This window comes from Drosophila kikkawai, chromosome X, assembly GCF_030179895.1.
Source record: "Drosophila kikkawai strain 14028-0561.14 chromosome X, DkikHiC1v2, whole genome shotgun sequence".
In the NCBI taxonomy this organism is placed as follows: Eukaryota; Metazoa; Arthropoda; class Insecta; order Diptera; family Drosophilidae; genus Drosophila; species Drosophila kikkawai.
The window spans coordinates 16937036-16954858 of record NC_091733.1 but is presented as its reverse complement, the minus strand read 5'-3'; the positions used below and the strand labels follow the sequence as shown (position 1 = coordinate 16954858).

The following is a 17823-nucleotide window of genomic DNA, read 5'->3' as shown; positions in this document are numbered from 1 at the left end:
GGCATTAAATAGGCAATTTTAATGATAATTAACAAACTTTTTGTAAACATTGTATAAATATATAATACTGAATAACATTAATATTGACAATTGTATAGAATAAGTGATAGTATTTTAGAAAACGATAGTTGTAATCAATGTATCGTATGAATAGAGATCAAAGTATGGGTATAGAGATCAAGACGTTTATTTAAATAAAAGCTAAATTTGTTATACGTTAAAATATTTCCATAAATATTTCAAACATTATATTCACTTTTCATTTCCCAAACAAAATGATTAAATAAATAGGTTTCGACCTGGAAAATAAATAAATCAGCAGGCGCAATCTGGTAAACAAGGGCGTGTAAGTAGAAACCTTGAAGGCATTTTTCCAATCAGACCCCCTAAGACCCTGTTCAATTTCACGCTTGTCAACAATCTGGTTTCACTTTCAAGTCACTTGGCCAAGGTCAAGACATATGCACATACATATATACTATATATATATATATTTAAATATGATGTAAACATAAATAGCATACCATTCTAAGCAGCTAAAAACAGAAAAACTGTTTACACAACAAGCTTTAGGGAAAAACTTTCATTTTCATTTATTACGTTATTATTATTTTTCGTTCTCGTTTCGTTTTGTATTTGCTATATATTTATGGATTGGTTTGGGGGGAGGGGGTTCTCCTCCGATGACGTCATTGAGAAACGAAAGCACCAAGTAAATGAAAAGTATACTACTACATGGCATTAAGTTTTTCCGCTTCCCCGTAATAAAAATTGTGGTTTGTCATGCGATTTTCGGATGTGTGTGGAAGCAAAGTCTTTCCGCGGCTTCAAGCCACAAGCCTCGAAAGTCCCAAAACTGCGAACCCTTTCAGTTTTCCTTCTTTTCCTTCCTTGGGGAAAACTCTGCCCTGCCTTGGCCCTGCCCCCCCGGGAAAATCCTTAATAATCAGCTGCCTAGCTGATTACAATCCTAATCAAAGGCGAGATTTTAAATGGAAGTTTCATTTTGGTTTTTGTTTCGTTCCGGTAGTTTCACAAAGTTTTCCAAAAAGGAGTTTGGGTTCAAAGTAAATATACAAGAATTTAATTTAAGCAAAATCTTGAAACAGTTTTGGTTTTGTTTTACAACTTGAGTAACTTAATTACCATTAATTTGTTTAAAATGTTTTTATTAACCTGAAGAGACTGACTGAGAAGAAATTAAGAAATTTAAGATATGTTTTTAAGTTAATAATTTTTTTTTCAAGACATTTTCTCTGCTTAAAGAAACCTTAAACATATGTTTTCTTATTTCTCCGAAAATCTTATTGAAATAAACATGAAAACAAAGCTATTTGCTTTGGCTAAAAACAATTTAAAAACTGTGATTATTTTTCTTTGTCTTTGACTTAGATTGCTGCCAGCTTTTCCAGTTGCGTCCCGCTTAATTTCCTTTTTATACCGAATTATGCCAGAAAATCGCTTTGTTTTTCTTGTTAACTTTGGTTCTTATATTCTTATTTTCCCGTTTTCATTTAATTTATTTTTTGCTTTCACTTTAAGGCTCGAGGAGTTTGCCTTGGTTTTCTCTGTTTTTCATTGTGTCTTTTTTGTTTTTTAAATTTATTTATATATCTGTATATGTATATTCATTTTTCTGTCAGCGGCACACGCAAGTGAATCCTGAATCCTGCCCAGCCTGGCATTTGTGTGCTCCCGACAGAAATCCTGGGCGCATATCCTTTTAATTGAAAACACAGTGGCCCAGCCGGAGGGCCGCCCACAGCGCGAATCCAGTCCGCGGACTGACTTTATATAGAAACAAGAAAGCCCAAGTCGAAACTTGTATATTCTTGCCGTTTGCAATTGGATATTTGAGAATATACATATTTTTTTTTATGTAAAAAAAGGGGGAAAACTAACACTAATATGTAAATTTTGATTAAATATAAAAAAAAATAATTTTAAAATTCTATAAAATAGTTATATCTCTGGATGAAATATCTTAAATAATATAAATTATAAATAGTTCTTTTAAAAAAATACAAAGTGATGAAGTAATGTAGCTTTTTACCATATTATATTTATAATTTTACAGTTACAGTGTATATTTAAAAATATTTTGAAAATTTATAATTTCTTTCTAAACATTTTCGGATCGTTTCTATGGTAACTGTATGATATAGTGATCCAACTTAGCCTCAAAATTGACAGACTACTTTGAATAGATACACTAAGACGGAAATGGCTAGATCGAGTCGGCTACTGACGCAGATCAAGAACATTTTACATGTTTCAAAAAAAAACTGCATGACAGACTTTACACTAAAATAATAATACCCAGCAAAAGGGCATAATAATAACAATAACGATTTAAATTAAGTGCAGCGCCAAGCGCGTTTTTTGAGTAAGTAATCGTTTTTAATTTAACAAGTACGTGACAGTTGTCGAATTTCGTCCTTGTGCTCCTTTTCGCACCTCAATCGAAAGTCACGTGGCAGCATTAAGTGCCAAATTTGTTGAAAATTCAAAGCCAAGAGAGAGAAAAGAGCCAAATGAAATGGAAACAAAATGCTTAAAGTTAAATGTTAATTTTCTTTGGGACCTCTTCTTCCTTTTTTTCGGGATGCGTGTGTCCTTTGAGGGTGGTAATTGCCATTGATTTTTCCAACCAACTGAACGAAGAGGGAGCAGGGGATTTTATTATTTTTCTTATTTTTTTTTCGTTTTATTGTTAAAGTTGAATTAATTCATTTGGTTCAAGATAGTAACGAAAATTTGCATTTCCAAGAAAAATTTTTCGATATTGATAAAAAATTTTATTATAATAATGATAATTAAGACAATAATTATAAACTGTATATTATAAACTCTTTTAGAAATCTGAAATGCTCTTAGTATTTTTTTTAAGACCGCATAGCTTAATTATGTTTTTCTTTTTGGGCAATCCTTTCCTTCCTGCCTTCCTTTGGAATTTCAATTTAATATTAGAAACCCTAAAAAAGGGTTCTAAAAACGGGAAAGGGTAACTTTAGGGTGGCTCTTAGACCAAGTTAAACCTAAGCTGGGCTTTATTTTGAAGACAGCAATCAGCAACCAATTTTAAATGCTCGAAAACCATCGATAAGAAAGTTAACCCCCTGTTGGCTAAATATATACATTAGTATATATATATATATATATATATATATATATATATATATATGATTATCTTTATGCCTTCTCTCACTTAATTTATTGTAAAATGTTAAATTTCACGAAGCGGAAATGTTTATTAGAGCGGAAATTGTTATTTTTAGTGTGATGGGCAGGTTTGTGCTTGTTGCTGTCACCTTTTTTATATTTGTTGTTGTTGTTGGTTAGCTTGGAACAAAGGCGACAAAAGGATACTAAAGTCCTTTGTATGTGTATGTGTGTGTGTGTGTGTGCATTTTGTTCCTCTTTCTCTCTTGCTCAGCTGCCAAGATTTAATTTATTAATATTTTTCGTTTCTCGTTTTTGGGATAACAGGCAGCCCACGTGTCGTATGCGCAACATATTAAGTATACGACGTGGAAAAGGAGTTCGCCTGCTGACGCCTTTAAGCATTATCCTGCCAACCTGTTAATTAGTTGCCGCCTTCGTTTCAGTTTCTTTGCTTTAATTAAAAAACAAAAAGAAGAAGGCAAGAAGAAACCGAAAAGTAAAATAAAACTCGTTTGAAATATTTCTAAAAATACTTTCTTATTTCATTGTTGATTTTCTTAGATAAAAACTAATAAATAAATTAAATTAAACTACTTTAAAGCCTTAATTATTAATATTATAATCCCTGTTGGAACACGAATTTCCCCCACGACTGCCTCTGTGAATTTTTTATTTCGAAATTTTCATATTTATTCGGTTAGCATTTCTCGCCATTTCTTTTGGCACTTGAATATTTATCGAGACTTAAGTCGCTTTTTGCATTTTATAGACTTCTCCAGAGAGACTCAGCTGGGTACCAAAGAGACGTTCGGAATCTGCTTAAAAATTTTCTTTTAAATACTTAATGCAAAATACTCGCTTGCCGCAAAAACAGCGCCAGCACTTGGCCCTTATCCCTTACCTCTCTCTCTCTCTCTCTCTCTTTCTTAGCCTTTCGAGTTGTCCGCCACATTTCAAATTAATTTTACAGCTGCCAGTTACCAGCCTGGGCCAGGCCACCTTGTGCTATAATGAAGTAGCAAATAAATAGCACTCTCAACCAAACCACCTTCTTCTTAGCCATCGTCTTAGCCCGCACTCCCCTTTCTTGGTAATAACAAACAGAAAGCGGGTAGGAAAAACAAGTCAGAAGGCAACTTGGCAGAGACAAAGGGAATGACCAAGTGCTAGAGTCCAGACATTCTTGGGAAATTTTCTTTAAAAATGCAACTGGTTAGCTTGTCATTTATAATGGTCACTGTAGGGATTTACCTCAGATGTTGCAAGTGCAAATTAACTAAATATAAGTTGGTCGATTTATTTAGGGATTTATTTTTATGAATTAATGGTTATTAACTTTTTATTTTCCCTGAAAACTATATGTTTTAATTTTATGTAAGATTAATAATTTACAAGACAAGCTTTACATGTTTCATTTAGAGATTTATTTTAATTGCAAATTTGTGATATTTTGCATTTTTACTTTGCTTTTAGATTAAAAATAAAAGTCAGATTGTCTAAACCTTAATAATAAATACATTTTATGTTTTTTTTATATTATCAAATATTTTAATTTGAACCAAATAAATAAATAGCTGGTTTATATGATGAAAATCTATATTTTATTCAAAATCTATCTGTAACTTTTTTATTTAAAATATTTTCCAATCCAAGATTTTTTTCTATAAATTTTCAAGTAAGCAAACTTCATTATTAAAAAAAATTATAATAAATATAAAAATAATAATAATAAATTTAAAAATAATAATAATAAACATAAAAATAATAATTATAAATATAAAAATAATAATAATAAATATAAAAATAAAAACAAATAAATACACATTTCCAAGTTCTAGTACAGGGTATTCTACTCCAACTTCTAGTTGATTTTCCCCAAGTGAAAATGCTACTTTTCTGTCCATTTTTCATCGCGACTTTAGACAGAGAAAAATAAACCGCTGCATACTTATCTGGGCACTCAGTGGAGAAGACAAAAGCGCAGTTCCCTGCACAAATTTACATGCAAATTAAATGCGATAAATTCGTTGTCTCATTGTTTGTGTGCTCTCTTCATCTCTCACTCTCTTCTCTCTCTCTCTCTCGCTTTCTCTGTTGACGTCATCTAGGCAAAACTAAAGGAAAAAAGGAAGGGCAATTTGCATAAATCAGGGTCGCACCTTTACGAACAATATACACACCGCACTTAATGAACGCCTTAGCCTGCACTTAATGCACATTAATTTCATTTCACTGAACCAACAAACCACAAAAAAAGATATATATATATACATATATATATGTATATCTATGTATATATATAAAGAAAGAAAAAAAAAGCAATTAATGAACCGCTCATCGTTTATTCATCAATTGCAATTTGCTATCGAGACCAATGAAGGGTTGCGGCAAACCGCGATATCGAAGGAATAAGGAAGTAAGGCTAACCATAGGGTCAGAGTTCGATGTGGCCAGCAAATATGTAGAGCAAACAAAGCGGAGGGAGATAAAATACAAATGAAAATAGAAAAGGAAAAACGAAAAAGACAAACAACAAACGAAACAAAACAGTGGGAAAAAGAAAGTCATTTCTAAAGGAATTTTTAAGGAAATACTATAACAAATTCCTACAAATTATTTTTATATATTTTGTTTATATTTATAAACGAATATTTTACATCTTAAAGGGAAAAATGAATTAAATATTAATTAAAGAAAAATATAAATATATGTTTATTATTAATTAAATAATAACAAAAGCATAAATTTTTCAGTTAAATTATTATGTAAACTCAAACGGTTTGACAAAAGGTTTCTGCTCGAAATAAATATTATCCAATATCTGTATAATCCCCAGAAGTTCTACAGGTGTTTACCTCTTATTTAATGAAAATAAGCTACTAGAAGCCTGGGACCGCCCTTTTGTCTTTTCTTAGCCATATAAATCGTTATAGTGACAAATCTCCATTGTGTCACTGGCAGAATCACTCACGTTCTTTGATTGGTGACAGTGGGAGGCTGGCTCTTTTGTTTTCACCCTGCTGCGTTACTTGCCCAATAGCAATTATATCATTTTCTCAATGAAAATCCAACGCCCCCCTCAGGTTCATTTCTTTATTTCTGTGTTTCGTCTCCATTCAAGGGGATTTTCATCACCAAAGAAGTCTCTTGGTCTTCGTCTCCCACTGTGCCATGAATGACAACAAAATAAATGAAATTGAGCGTTCATTCCTGGCTTATTCAAAGGCATGTGCCACGCCCCCATATCACGCCTTCGAATTTCACCCAAAACAGAAAGAGAGAGAGAGAGAGAGAGAGAGAGAGAGGGGTGAGACATGGAAAATCGGTAAATAAACAAGTAGGAGTGAGGGCCAGAGCCTGGCAAAAAGTTAAGGAAAATATTTACAAATGAATTAACGTAATGAAAATAAACCGGCACAGATATATACTATATATATATATGGCTGGGACCCGATCATGATGGCAATGATAATGATGACGATGACGCCACAGATCCATAAAAAGATAAAGGGCGAATTACAATAATAATGGTCAGGAAAAAGGGGGACAAAACAGTTTGAGTCACTGAAAAAAATGGAAATATATAAATATATATTATATAATCTATTTAATTAATCCAAAAATATTATCAAAATAATAAATAAATATTATAAATTTAGAATAAAAAGTTGTAACCAACAAATTGTTCTCTGTGCATCCCATAATTCCCTTTTTGTTTCTTTGCTGATAAGATACCGAGATACAATTGTAATGCATGTCCATAAAATTGAATTGAACAATTCCACTAGAAAATTCACAAAACAAAAGGCCAGGCAATGGGAGTGTTACGAGTGAGGGGAAGTCTATTGACCTTGGCCCACAACTCGATGAAACCATCTGGCCATGTCAAAAGCCAAACAGCAAACTTGAAGAAATATTCAAAAAAAGCAACCCTAAATTTAGTATTTTATGCTTTTTGGTTTGGAGAATCTGTAAGGAAAATGCGGGGAAGGTAAATAGAAGGCGCCTTCAGATGAGGAGAAACGTCAAAACGAGAAAATTAATGGAAAATTTCTCGAAAAAGTGTTTATCTTTCCGGGCAAAAGCGATCATATACAAAGAATATTATGTGTTTTGGCAGCAGATGATTCCAGACATTTTGTGCGTATCATAAATTGCGATACTTTCTTAATATTGTGAAAACGCTGACAAAATAAGACATTTTTATTGAAGGACTTTTTAATTAATAGCAATTTAATCTTTAATGTTTCCTAATTATTTCTTATAATTGGTTAATCCTTTACAAAAGTTTTATTTATATTAAATATCACCAAGTAAAAGCAAAAATGAAATACACAGAATATATTACAAGAAAAGCCCTAAACAAACCCTCATTTAATATCCTTTAGTTTCAGATTGACACTATTTTTAGTCACCCACTAGGCGTATACGTATTTAAAATACGTATACGACATGGTGGCCGCTGCGCGAAGAGCTCCTTCTCTTTCTTTCTTTCTCTCTCTCTCTCTCTCTCTTTCTCTGTCTTGAAGGCATTCTCAACATATTTGCCAACAAGTCTCGAATAGAATTCTTTGGCCGCTTGGCGTTTTTTATTTATCGCCCAGTTGTGTTTGCTCTTTGCCACTCGATTGCCCCTTTCATAGCCATTCTCCCGCTGCTTTATGGCTGTTATTGTGTTTTTTAATGCCGCACACACGCGTTCTACTGTGCGTATATATGTATATACATATATTCACGGATATATACACGTATCGATAACAGGACCCGTGGACTATTGTTCTAGGCCAGCCCAACTGATAGAAAATTCCCTTTGAGCCTGCACAAATGGAGGCGGACATGGAAATCTTGTCCGTCCCCAAGACCAAAACAAATAACACTTGCCGGCCAAGTTGAAGGCTTTGAGGAATCTTTATCAGTTCGGTGAACTCTGTTATATAAAAATACAGAAAATCGTGAGATATCGATTGATATCAAATAGGAGAAAAGCTTTATATCGAAAATATCGTAATCTTTGATAGATCGAAATCTTAAATGTCGATAAATATCACATTTAAGTTTCAAGAATCGATGTTTGCAAAAAATATATCAACAAAAACTTATTTAATACAACGCAACGATAAAATATTGATTTGTATATCGACTTTTACAATAATATCTGTAATATTAAATATCGATATAACATCGTTATAATAACGATATACCGTAATATTATTACTGCCACATCTTATTCCCAGTACACTTTCTTTGTTGGCCAGTGCAATCTTTTTGCTGCCGCCTTGAAAGGCTTATCATATTGTATCTGAAAGTCTAATTTCAAACTGAAACTGAAACCGAAACGGGAACTGGAACTGGAACTGGAAATGTAACTGCCGGCCACTCTTGGCTACTTTAGATACTTTGCCTACTTTGGCTACTTTGCCGGCATTAAAATTTCGTTTATTGCCAACCGGGGAGCTGTTAAGTCGTCAAACGAAAAGCCTCCACCAGAACGAGAATTTTCCCTCGGAGTCTTGGGCTTTTCCTCTTTTCCCAGCCTATAAAGTATCTTATTTTGCGGACGTCGAAGACTTTAATACTCTTAGGGCTTAGAGCCTGATTTGCAGCTCAGACGATTGTAGTAGATATTTTAAATAAGCCAATTCAATATGATAAGACATGTATATATGTTTAGGAAATATACAATTTGTCTTGAATAATAATAACAAAAAATAATAATATAATATAAAGCTGTTTAAATAGATTCTATTGTATATACTTAGGTATTTTAATAATTTAATAAAGTATTTAATTTATAAATAGTGAAAAAGCAAACAATAAAATCCCATAAAAATACAAAAATCAACAGCTTAATTCAATTGTTTGATGTAAAATATAAAAAACCTATATAGAAGCTCCTCTTAAAAGACAAAAGGAACCCCAAGAAGTAAGTGTAATTTCCAACAAACTTTATCCCTCATTTTATATCCAAGATTGGCGGATGGGGCTGCTCTATTGATATGTCTGATGGGAGATGTTCACATGTACAAATGTTAATTTTCCCTTTCCCTTTAAGTCTTCTTATTTTTTTTTTTCCTAATCTCTGGGGCTTTTGGTGAAATTGTATCCCAACGAAGGCTTCAATTCGTCAGTCAACTTTCCATGTAATGAGCTTCGGTTCGCTTTCACTACAAATTCCCAGTTTCTATCTAAATTTCAGTATCTATCTACTGTGTGTGACTTTGTGTGTATGTTGACAACGCAATTGATTTAATTGAGATTAGAACGCAGTCTCGATTTTCCCTTTGCCTCCCATTGATACAGCAATGAAAATGCAAATTGAAGTGCACAGTCCACAGATGCGTTGAATAGGAAAATGGCTTTCGGTGATGAAATCGGAGTGGAATTGATATGAAAATCGGATTTTAAAGAAAGTCAACAATTTAAGCAGAGATAATCCTGTTTCTGTTTCAATTAAAGTCAGGAGAATTTATCATGGATACTTGGTTATATTTTTATAGATGAATATTTATATTGATTGTTAAAATCAAATGAGAAACTATTATTTAACATTTATAAAAGCCATTGAAAACTTTTTATATAAATTCAAATTTATATTAACAAATTAAGTAACAGAAACCATTAAAAAACTCTTGAAAAAATATATAATTTTATGGGAAAAACTTCCATTCCACGTTATATTGAACCTTTAGTTTATTATGCCAAAGCTAAAGAAAACTTTTCAACTTTCCACTTGAAGGAAATCAATCTCTAATCAGAATCCTGAAGGCACCCATCTGGCATGGAAAACTTCAACTGAGAAGTTTCACTCATTAAAAATTAATTGTTTATAAAGTCGATGGGGGTAAATTACATACATATATATTATATTTTCAAGGGACCTGATAATTTGATGCCTTAAAAATATCTAAGAAAATTGGAAGATAAACCCAAGTTGATTATAAATTCTAAAGAAAGTGGTTAACATCAATCTCCAGCTGAATCTTCAAGTTGAAACTTGCGCAGCGCTGACACTGATTTTCCACGATTTTCCTCGCGTTGAATAGTTGCATGTACAATTTACCGCTGCTACCTTTTGAGGCAGCCAACAAGTGTTTTCATTGCAATTAGCGATGTTTCACCAGAGCCGCTGCCGCCCCAAACGTTTTCCTCCCCTTTTTCCTAAACCCCTCCTCGTTTTACGCCACTCAACTCGCAGCTTCATTCTTCATTATGCACAAGTTGCTCTGTGGCCCACTTTTCTTGGGGCTAACAGATAGACATGCCCATGACACGGCCACGCCCGCAATTCACGCTTGACATTCAACGCCCCCGGGCCCCGTCGGAGGGTCCTGTGAGTCCTGCGAGTGCTCCGGATTGTATGAGATGCACTAAGAGAAATAAGACAGTGGATTTGTCTATTAAAATGAAATAATATGAGGTATGTATAGGGAACGATTTGAAAAATATTCGTTATTTTGTATTATTAATTACAAATCGATAGGAACTAGAAGATAAAAGATATATCGATTTGTGACGACAAAATCGATATAAATAAATAGTTCCGAAAAATGAGCAAATTTATTAACTAACATGTTTTATCCATTTTTCCAATAATTATAATTGTTGAAATTAAATTTTATCGATATTTATCGATAAATAAAAATTAATACTATTTTCAATTATAATGAGGACAATATTTTCTTCTATACATATTAGAAATCTTTTTTCTTAGCTTTACATTCTCATACAACTAAAATATCTCCAAGTGCATTTTGTTTATGCATTATTCAAGATGGACACTTTTCTTTTGTCGCAGTGTGGCAAATGGAAAATGAGCAGAAGGAGTCGGAAATGCTGTCACTTTGTATGAAAAGTTTTGCTGGCGTGTTTTTGAAATTTTCCCCGACTGCACAGAGAAAAGGGGCGGAAATTGTCAGTGCACAATATCCGTTGATTTGTGCAGCATGAAAATGGGATGGTGAAAAAAAAAAGGAAAATCCATTGACACGAAATGCAAGACGCAGCCAAAGGCCCAGGAGCATTTCCAGCCAAATTATGCATATTCCAGGGATATATATATGAGATATGGACTTCCCCCCTGGATCCCTAAGGACATATCGCATGACCAATTAGCACTAGAAGTATGGTATGGTATGGTATTCAAGCGAGACGAACCCTTTTTTTTTGTTCTCATCCATCCATTCGTTATTTACTTTCAATTCAATAACAATGCTGAATTTTCCTGTTCTTACCCATTCGAACCTTTTGCGGTCCGCTGTTGCTCTTCTTGCATTCGCCATTAACATAAAGCCCAAAATGGAATCGAAGGACGAAATAAATAAATAAAAAATAAGAGAAAATGTCCAGGATATGAGGCAGGGGAAGAGGCAGAGCGGCCGCTTGTTGCTATTTCCCAGCCCAAATCCCCCGCCAATCCCTTCACTCGTTTTCCCTTCTTTTTTCCCAGCTTCAAGTCAACGCAAATCACTTGGGGCCAAAAAGTCTCTGAGCCTTCAGGTAAATGCACAACAAAAAAGAAAAGAGAGAATGAAAGAAGAATAAGAAAAATGGAATATCCCATATAGAATAGCAGGGGAGGGTCACGGAGCAGGCAGGTCACATCAATAAGGACGCCTGTCAGTCAGAAACTGAGTTTGATCAACATACCGAGCCCAGAGAAATCTCCCATTGGATACCCTTGCTCAGGATGACATTTCAACAAGCCAAGTAGTTACCTGTAAAGTATAAGAAAGGAAATATAATAAATATAAAAATGATTTACTTGCATTATTTATTATTAATTTATATCGTAGAATTTTAAAAGTAATAATTACAAACTTAAAAGCTTTTTTAAATATATATTAAGATCTTATGTATGTATTTCCCAAGTAAAATATAACTTAGATGAATTTGAATTTATTATTCATAGCTTATTGTTTATTGTGTTCAATTATTTTCCAAGTCATCGATTTATTAAAAATAATCAAGAGGCTGATTGAGTCATTCTTGAATTGGTAAATTGTTTCTAATTGAGTTCTCGTTCTGAAATTAATTGAGCTGTATGTTTATAGACATATATATTCAGTAAAAATATATTCTTACAATCCATACAATGTATATGAGGAATTTTTAATTGTTTTAATATTTATGTATAATATTTTTAATTGTTAAAATGCCTGTTTAGTTCACTAGCTAAAACCAGAAAGGGCATTCCCATAGTGTCACTAGAGAAAATTAAAAAAAAAATATTTGGTATCTCTCTCTCCCTCTGGCTAACGCTCATTCTCTTATTCTGTTACTTTTGCCATTTCCCTTCTTATTTTTTTTTTTGTTTGCCGGCAACACGTCGTCGTCAGGGCGAAAACTCATAAAGTATATTAACAAAATGTTCGATTGCACTTTACCTTTTAGCATTCTGCCTTTGCTACATTGCTCTCTTTTCTTTTATTTTCCTTTCTTTGCTTTTCTTTTTTTTTTCTCTCGTTTTCTTTTCTTTTCTTTTCTTGATTTTCCATTCTTTTCACTGGGCCTTGCATGACTAACGGATATCAATATACCAAGTCCCTATCCTTCTGTCTGTCTGACAGTCTGCCTTTTCGGGTTTCCATTGGCAAAATGCGAAGGAAAAAAAAGTATATATATTATATATGTATAGAGTAAGCAAAGAAAAAGGTCGCGGCACAATTTCTTGTTAAATTTTTAAAGAGGCTTTCCCGTTATTTTCATATTTCAGCCTCCGCAAAACCTTATCTTCAAGGAAAGTTGACCTTTTTGCCACCCAAGATGGGGGAAAAATAAATGGGAAAAAAAGAGAATGGCACTGGTATTTAATATGCCCTTAACTATCAAATTTCCTTGATCACAGCTAATTGAATGAAATGTGAGTTGTTTTGAACTTGGGTTAGCCGGGATTGAATTTAAAATCAATTTCTAGGACTCTTTGTATAAAGACACCCTTTTTTTTATTGTCTGAGCTTATGCATGTTGGTGTTCAAAGGTGTTGTTGTGTTATATATATTCGAATATATTCGAATTAAATTGTTAAAGTATTTGACTTAGCAGAAATAAGTTAAAGCAATAAATTGTTCAAATTTCCAGTTTGTTATTAAGTTGTTGTTGAACTGTTGTTGAACTGTTGTTGAACAGTTGTTGACTTTTCAATTTTTTGGAATTCCCAGCTTGTTGTTGAATTGTTGTTTTATTCGATGGTGAAAATAAATATATTCAACTAATCCAACCTTGAAGAAGTTTGTGACCTTAACTACCCAAATCCAATCCACTTAATCCTTGAAATATCAATACAATTGATTCAATCCAAAGACTGATTGATAGCATTTGCCTCAATCATATTTGTGGCTGAGCAATTCAACAAATGCGCTCCACTCAACCATATGAATGCATTCATTTCTCGAGCTTTTTGATGGTAAAAAAAAAATGAATTGATTTAATTTGTGGCCAAAGTGTCGCCCATTAAACTTCGATACTAACGAACTAAAATGTTGTCACCACGATGTGTGCGTGTGTGTGTGTAAATACCATCAACACCAGTATTTGTGAGTATCTGTGTGAGTGATAGAATGCGAGTGTAGCAATCAAACTGTTGATTCCCGCCCAAGGGGCAAGCAAAAAAAAAAGGAAAGAACGAAAAAATAATAAAAATGGCATCCGCTTTCGCTGTCGCTTTCGATGTCGCTGCGGCTGGGGTGGTAGAAACCACCACCTACTTTTACATTCCCATTTTCCACTCACCCACTTTTCTGACACCACCCCTCCTCCCAATTGGCACCTTCTCCAGTGTCTTTGCCCCCCAAGGAACGCGGTGGAATAGTGAAATAGATAGAGAAATAGAGGAATTTATGCCAAATTCCTTTCGCACTGACGCCAGACATCCACTTCAATCACCTCTCGTTATGGATCCACCAAGGTTATGCAATATTTTTTATTTCCAACAAAATTTCTTGCACCAACTTTTGCTTAGCTGTTGTATTTGTTTGTTTGAATTTATTGAAAAGTCACACACAGCAAATGGGAAATCCTTTTATACTAAAAAGCAAACAAATATTGATTTTCCACTGGCCAGCGGAGAGGTTGTATAGTAATTAAATCAGGAAAAATGAGAAAGAAAAACCATCTCTTAAGACAGACAAGGAAGTCATCTTATTTTATTAATAATAATTTGTTTTAATTTTCAAAGTCAAGAATTTATATATTATATTGAGTCAGAGGGGTATACAAATTACATAAATTTTAATTTTCTTTCTATTAATTTTCTATATATTAACAATAATATTAACTAATTTGTGGCTCAAGTAATATACACATAATTGTGTGCAGTTGTCAAGTTTCAGAGCTGTCCGTTGTCCAATATCCGGCTGTGATGACAGCAATTTTAAAGTTTGGAAAAAAAAAAAGAGCTTGGGAAACTTTCGCCAAACTAGACAAGTGGCAGTCAAAACAAAAGTTCTTGAAGGTATTGCAAAATCCGGTTTGAGTGTGTGTGTCTATGTGTGTGTGGTGTAAAAAAAAAATATATGTAACAAAAAAAATAAGGATGCATGCAACAGCTGACGTTGGCGTTGAGTAATCTAATTAAAAGTTTGTTGCAACTTGTTTTTTAATGATGTCACGCCTAGCTAAATTTGGCGCCAAACCCTTTTTTCCCTCTATACCCATCTCTTTCTGTGTTCCACCTGCCTTCTCGCTCTGTTTCTTGGCTGTGCCTGTGCCTTCTATTTTGCTTTAATTACAATTTATGGATGCCTCAAGTTTTGCTGGCGCAGCAGGAATAAAAATACAGGAATTATAAAAAGGTAAGCGCCAGTGGAATAGGGTCAAAATGCCAAAAAGAAAGAAAAAAATTAAAAATAAAGGAAAAAGAAAAATGCAAGAACAAGGAAAAGAGGTATGTGTGCAGGAAAATAAAAGGAAAGTGGTAGGCAAAAGTATATAATTACACAAAGGCAATAGAAAAATGACACTGAAGAAAAATCATTAAAACAGTGAATGCATTAAGATTTTATAAATGGAAATCATGTATTAGTGTGACCGTTTTTTTAATTTGCCTCTTTTATTAGTAGAATTTTAAATTTAATTATACAATTACTTGAATTATAAATTTTTACCAAATTTATTTAGAATTTGTTAGGCAACAAAAAAAAAATAAAATAAGTAAGACAAGTTTTTGGTGGTTTTATACTGGTTATACATGTATTTTGAATTCTAAAAATTTTTAATTTAATTTATTTCCCATTTCATACGAAACATTGTAACTAAATTTCTTTTTAGAGTGACCTTTTTTTAAATCTAGAAGGGCAATGTACCGGGCAAATAACGGTGGAAGAACAGGAACTAGCACACACTGGCGACAGGCGTTGAGTTGAGTGAGTTCAGTTGAGCGTAACTCAAATACAAGAGAAGGAAAATAATGGAGCACAACGAGCCCAAGAGAAAGCCGAACGCCTGCGCAAAGAAAAGGGACATGAAGAGCGAGCGAACAAGGATGGCAATCCAACCGGCAGGATTACAACAGCGGCACAGTGAACTAAAACCATACATGTATATTGCCATATAATTAATAAATAAATTACTGAAGAAACTTGAAAAACACGATAAAGCGATCAACATAAAAAAAATCGTAAAAAAAAAATAAATTATAATTGAAAAACAAAATTTATAAAGGAACAAGTAATATTGACATCAAATAGTTTCAGTGTGACCCTAATTTTTATATTTTATTTTTTATTATTATTAAAATGTATTTCAGTAAAATTATGAGATATACAAAGTATGTAATGATTTACTAAAATCCCAATGACAAAATCTAAAATCTAAATAATTATTTTAGTATAAAACGTTTTTTAAAACAATTTTCCATGACTTTCGAACCACTGTGCTTACATTGAAAGGCATTGACATTGGTCGACAATTGTGTCAATCTGGCGAACAGGACACAGTCACATATGCTGGGCTGCTCAGCTGCTCGCCAGCTAAACTGCTTTTCTATGTTTTTTTCTGCGCTTCCCCACCCCATATGAGTATCTTTTCAGCTTTTCCTTTTTTTTTAGGGGGCAGATGCCCTGCTTGGGTCCGAGTTCCGTCTTATGTAAGCCGGATCTGACAGCCAAAATCACAAAGAGGAATGAATTAACCCCCGCCCCCCAGGGGCGCTGCTATATTTGGATGGGAATTATATAAACCCCCCTCGGATTGCGACCGACTGACGTCACTTGGGGCCGCCTTAATTGCTGCTGTTAAACAAAAACTAACCCGAAAAAAAGAAAACAAGAACAAGAACAAATTGTATAAATCAAAAGTAAAGAACGATTTGAAGCACATGGACACGGTCATAATTTTAATTACCTAAACAAACTGACGAGTTAGAAACTTGCTGGCAATTAATAAAGTTTCACTCATCAACCTTTACGTTTTTTCTCGATTTTTGTTTTTATTTATTTTGGTAAATATTTAGAAACATGAGCCAGCAAGTTCCTTTGATTTTCCAGTCTGCACAAGTGTGTGTTTGTGCCAATAGAATTTTATTTTATTTAACTTCAGTCTACCTTTCTATGGATGTTTTTTTTTAAGAGTTATAGAGTTTGTCTGAGCTGTAGAATACAGTGAGAAAAAATACTCTAAATTTAAAGGAGCCCTTGACAATTATTTAGGGTTAAATAAAGAAATGAATTGTTGTAAAGAAAATATTCAATATAAAAATCTAGGAAAATCACACAAAATTAAATTCGAATCAAAAGGTTTTTTTAGTTTTGGTAAATAAATAAATTGTTGTAAATTAACTACAAAAATTAATAAAAATATTAAATATTCAGAAAATCTATTGGGGCAATCAAAACTCCTCCAGGTCTGAAGGCTTTCCCAGTGCACGTATGTACATACTATATGAGAAGTCGATGCCCCTTTTCCATCTTCCACCTCCCTTTCAATGCTTTCCCTCCCATTTCCACCCAGTTTTCCCATCCATCCTTTTGTGGGGCACAAACATTCGCCTGAAGCAGTTTAACAACAGCAACAAATTGAAAGGTTTCGGCTCGGTTCTCAGCTTAGGCTGAAACCTGGAAAAAGGCAAACTATTTGATGGCTTAAATGAAATGAAAGCAGGTGGTAGGTAGGTGGGGTCAGCGAAGGAGGTAGCCACCTCAATGGCCGGGTAAATATCCGTGAGTGCTCCTTTGCCCTATGATCCGACGCCGACGAGGAGTAATCTGCTCGAATTTATCGCAAAAGCAAAGTTGTTTTCTCAAATTCGGCTTTGAAGCGCCGCATTTGCGGTTGGCCCCCCAACACTGGCTTACCAAGCTAAGAAGTTTTTGGCCTTTTACGCGGTTTCACATAGTTTTAAAAGTTTTATAAAAAAAAAAAGAATTAAAGGGTTTTAAATTCTCACCTAAACTTTTATATTTCTTTCAAAATATTGTTTGTTTTTTTTTTAAATTTATATATATTTGTTTTTTAACTTGTTAAAATTAATTTTAACACTCAATTTAAACATTTATAAAAAGGCAAACAAAACCCTTAACTATCCTAATCCCTCTATTTTCTCAAGCCGCCATTATTTCTGGGAATTATTTCCCAGAGCTTCCAAACCGGTGGACACTTCTTTGAGGCGAACTGCTTTTTCTTTGCCTTTTTTTTGGTTGCAGCCCTGCAGGCCGCATCCTTTGC

At 33.5% G+C, this 17823-nt stretch overlaps 1 long non-coding RNA gene across 1 annotated transcript; it reads left to right on the top strand.

The window, feature by feature from the left end:
- Positions 1 to 16792: 16792 nt before the first annotated feature.
- LOC138929111 (uncharacterized) lies at positions 16793 to 17523 on the top strand. Its single transcript, XR_011445536.1, has 3 exons — positions 16793 to 16910; positions 16971 to 17025; positions 17110 to 17523. It is a non-coding gene; the product is annotated as an uncharacterized lncRNA (long non-coding RNA).
- The last annotated feature ends 300 nt before the right edge of the window (positions 17524 to 17823 follow it).